This window comes from Aotus nancymaae, unplaced genomic scaffold (genome assembly GCF_030222135.1).
Source record: "Aotus nancymaae isolate 86718 unplaced genomic scaffold, 86718_ANA_hifiasm-v0.15.2.pri h1tg000010l, whole genome shotgun sequence".
Lineage (NCBI taxonomy): Eukaryota > Metazoa > Chordata > Mammalia > Primates > Aotidae > Aotus > Aotus nancymaae.
The window spans coordinates 57,724,327-57,729,335 of NW_026988421.1; positions in this window are offsets into that span (position 1 = coordinate 57,724,327).

A 5,009-nucleotide genomic window follows, 5' to 3' on the forward strand; every position below is an offset into this window, starting at 1 on the left:
GAGCTTCCCCATGCACAACCTGGGTAGTTTCAACACAGCCTGATTGAGAATAGCTGAGTCATTACGGAGTTCTTCACTTTTCTCATCACTTCGTTTACTGATGCTCTGGGATTCTGTAATCAAGAGTTAAATAACTTTCCTCTTCTCTGATAACTCAGTGTAGTCAAGATGCTCATGATTAAAATACTTTTGAAAAGTGTAAGTTCATCACTGAATGCTGTAGTAGTTGCTGGGGGTAAAATTGCTTGTTGGAAAAATAGACATATGAACAGACAATTTCAATATTGGAAAGCAAATTTGAGATGCCATGGGTGAGGGAAGGTGTACTTTCACTGGCTGTTTCAGTCCTGAGCGTGATCCAGCTAGCTTCAACATTCCCCTCTACTTGACTCAACTTTGACAGGTGTCTTCCTGACTAAGCCCCTGAGCTACTTTTCTCAGATACTTTACTTTAGAAAGCATGCACCTGTAAGTCCTTTCTCAGTCCCTTTAAAATATTAATCTTCTCATAGCCTCTTGCCAGTTTTAGGACCCAGGAATGCCTATTTCTGTAATTATCAAAAAAGACAGGGCCATCGTCTCCCAGTCTCTGTGGAAGGGTAGAAGTCTGACTTTGATAAACACCAATTAGCAAACATAGATGGCCTTATCACCTCCACAGTCTCACCCTAGTGCTTAATTACTCTCCTACCTCTTGTTTCAGAAGATGTTGTATTCCCTCCTATTGCAATCGCCTTGAATACAGTCTTTCTTGCCTGTTAAAGTTGTTTGATGCAATTTTTCTTCAACAAGAGTCATCAAGTATAAGATTATAGAATAATGTTTAGAAACTAGTGGGAACAGAATAAATAAGCGTGATTATGGTTCCAAGAATGCAGCAATTTCTGTGGGCTGGGTTACGGCCTCCTGCCTTTCTGGGAAGGGCACGAAGCACTGCTGATAACTGTTATAACCAGTCTGCTCTGCCTAGCAACTATCCACAGCATGAAAGAATTCTCTAATGTGACAAGAAGAGAGAGTGCTTTAACTTTCACCTAGATTTTTCTTTAATAGTCTCTGTCCACTCTGGTTCACTCCCTCCACCAAGGCCAGTTGTATAACTACTGTCCCTCACTCTTTCAAGCCACTTTTGCCTCTTCCTTTTATAAATTCCAATAGCATTTAATAAAAGTTTTGGAGCAATCTATTAAGAAATTTTGCATTTTATTATGTAGGCTTTATTTAAAAATGTATTTTTTCTAGGCACCACAACCCACCTCTTTTAAATTTTTTAATTTAAAAAAAATTAGTTAATTTTTATCCCTGACTCGGTTTCACATCAAATCCTTAATATCCCTTTACACTGGTCCTTTCTAAACAGAACAGAAGATAAACATTTTCAAGGTTTGGGCACACAGGTCTTTTGCTGAAAAGCAGTCTTAGACCATTTTCTTCTGGGTTTTGGACTCTCTCTGCCTCAGGGAGTCTCTATTTTGATTCTTCTTTCCAAGACGGCACCAGCCCCAGAAGAATATTGGTGTGCTTTTCTGTCTTGTATGGGCAAAAATGAAATACTGCTACTTCTTTTCTCCTCATCAACTGAGAAACATTGTACAATATTATATATGCTACCTGAGAAACCAAATGAGAAATTGACAACAGCAATGACAAAATTTTAAACAGGATATACTTTGCACATTGTGTATTGAAATTCAATAAAATGTATAAGACATTTAGAAATGGATTCTTTCATTGAAGCCAAATACTCTAGAACTCTTATCACCTCATAATAGTGCTGAGAACCTTCCACTGAACTTTAGGGCTTTGAGGAATTCAATTTGAAAGCTACTGATCTAAAAGACTAAAGTCACAGTAGTTGCCAAACTTCAGGTGTATACAATCAGTGGGACTCACTTGCTGCAGGGTATTCGATATAGGAGGGAAATACTTGGCCAGATCTTAACAGTCAGGAAAAATCTTGAGAAATCTTATTTTAAAAATTTATGGCTCAGCTTATCCTTCTGTGGGGAAAAAAAAGTTTTAAAGTTAATATTTGACAATATGAAAGAAAAAGTAGACAGCTGCAAAACTCACTAATTAGTTAAATGAGACTCTTCAATGGTTAGCGAGTTCAACTTTAACTCTGCCAAATAGTGTCTGTTTCTCTTTGAGTTCCAGGGATCTTACAGAACTATATTTTCTAACATTAAAAGAATTACTTTGAAAATATAATTAAGACATCTAAAGAAGAAAAAAAGCATTCTTTATTCTTCTTCCTGTTTCCTTTTCTAATATTGTTGACAGTTGGCTTGCCATCTGTTCCAGCAGGGCAAAAGTATAAAAGTTGGTGATATTTTTCAATGAAAGCAGTTGATTATATATAACATATTATTTTCAGAAAATATGTCTGTTAATGTCTCATTAAAACATTAAGCAACAAAGCAGCTAGTTTGAAAAGAATCCTCAAGGATCGAGAAGGCATCTTTGCTCCTTCCCAAGGTATCCAAAATTGTGTTTTTCAGGTTAAAGCTCCTTTAATTTTAAATACATGATTGGGCAACAGGGAGGGGTAATGGAGTGAGGAACATCCTAACTTTCTAATTGTACATTGCTGACTGCATAGGCTAAGGCATAACTGGTCATTATTGATTATTACTATGATCACAACACAGTAACAGCAGCAAGCTACTGTGGGATAAGTTCTTTGGCCCACTAAATAAGAAAATAGCAAATGTATTGCAATTCTTTCTAACATCTTTCTGTAGCTAGTGGCAAGTATCATTTAGTTGTGTTTTGTCTTGTTTTGTTTTGTTTATTGAGACAGAGTCTCACTCTGTGGCCTAGGCTGGAGGGCAGTGGTATGATCTGGGCTCACGGCAACTTCCATCTCCCGGGTTCAAGAGATTCTACTGTCTCAGCCTCCCTAGTAGCTGGGATTACAGGCTCCCACCACCATGCTCGGCTAATTTTGTATTTTTAGTAGAGATGAAGTTTCACCGTGTTGGTCAGGCTGGTCTTGAACTCCTAACCTCAGGTGTTCCACCCACCTCGGCCTCCCAAAGTGCTAGGATCATAGGCGTGAGCCACCGTGCCCGGCCAAGAATCATATGTTTTAAGTCACATGAAAAAAAATGATACAGTCAATCCATAACACTGTACTTTCTAGATCTCTCTTTTCTCATCAGCAAAATAGGAATAACCACATGCACTTTACTCTTCTTGGAAAACTGTGTCTTCATTCTTCTGTGAGGAGAGAGCCCCAAGAGCCCAGTGCATCAGCCTGTCTGGTCAATCCAGTAGACTCTGAAGAAAGTGCTTCTTATCTTCATTCCCAGCATATACTGCCAGGAGGTCCACAGTAAAAGTCATGTGATAGGATGGAACTTATTCAAATACATAACAATGAAACAGACACTGAGCAGACTCAGAAGATACTGTTACACAGTCCACCTTACCAATTTCTTCCCATAATTCACTGTTAATTCTGCATTTTTAGTTATTTAAGATAATGTTAGTATCAAGTTATTGACAAGATAAGACCGCGAAAAAAATTTATTCTTCCTGCCAAACCATCCCAGACGGATGCAATTGTCTAATTTTTCATGTCATCGTATAAGTTCTCCAGTAACAATTTTCTTTCTTACTCAGATACATTTTCAAACTGTGGTCTCTAACCAGAAATCTTCACATATGGGTGAAAGTGTGTCTCCGCTTATTCTGTTACCCATGCTGACAGCGGAGAATTTTCATTGTAGGTCTCCAAGCAGGAATTTTAAAGTGGATCCCTTGACCTTAGTTAATTATTAAATAAATACGCCTCTTCTTTTAAGTGCCTTCTTGGCCAGTAGGGATCGTGCAGGAGGAAACCACACCCATGAGAGCCACTGCTGTGTCTCTGGCAAGTCTCCACTTGTGTGGAGAACATTATTACTTTGCCCTCCAAGATACTTCTCCCCAGAATGAATAAACTCAATTCCTTTCATCTTTCCTCTTGGGGTTTCTTTTCCATGCCTTTGTCATTTTCCCTTTTATGCGGTGTTCAGAAATAAAAGCAGCATAGTGGCAACCTCTACCTGAGCAAAGCTAAATGTTACAAATGTGCAATTAATAGATCCCATCCGTGTTTCTGTGCTATGAGAAAAGAAAATTTTTAAATGATTTATTTTTCCTTTCAGAATATTCAAACTCAGACAATTTTGTGTAAATTTTTATTTTTATAATTTTTTGCCATAAATAAAAAATAGCACTTGTGATGTTATGAATCTCTTGCAATGGATACTGCTCAAGGCAGAGCAAGATTATTTAACTTCTGTCCCCATTGACCTCCTGTGTGTAATCTAATGGTTTATTTACTGAGCAAAATCAGATCAGTTAGTTCTTATTAAAGCCTGTTAGCTCAACAAAAGTATACTATTTTTTAAATCTGTTAACAACAGAAGTGAGGAGAAGAAATCAAAATTTATTAGCCTGTTAATGTGCTAGCACTCCCTAATGAAGACAAAGTAAACTCTTCCAGCAAACTGAAGTTCAGTGTTAACGTGAATCTCTATTTATGTATTTCCTTGGTACCTATAAAGACCTTGAGGGACTTGAAAGGATGGCTTGTGTTATTAAACACAATAAAGTCTAACACTGTAAATCTTGCTTCCAACCTTATATAACCAAGATATGAAATGATGATAAACTTAAAATTGTTTTCCTGTTCATTGTTGTACCCATACAGACCTGCTGCTCTGGCACTGCTGTAACTTTATTCCATGTTAGTATTTTTACCTACATTCAAATGTCTTCAGTAACTTGAAAGTTGTATAGATACAGATATAAGTACATAGAAAAAGGCCCAAAGCACATACATAAACTTTTAACAATGGCCTCCTCTAGAAAGAGGATAAAGATGTGGAGTATTTGAGTTGGAGGAAGATGGTGATTCTGTCTGATTAAAAAGGAGCTAATAGTTTTTAGTTTAAATTCTTCAATATTGTTTGAATTCTTTTATAGTGAACTATAACAAAGCATCATTTTGTATCTTG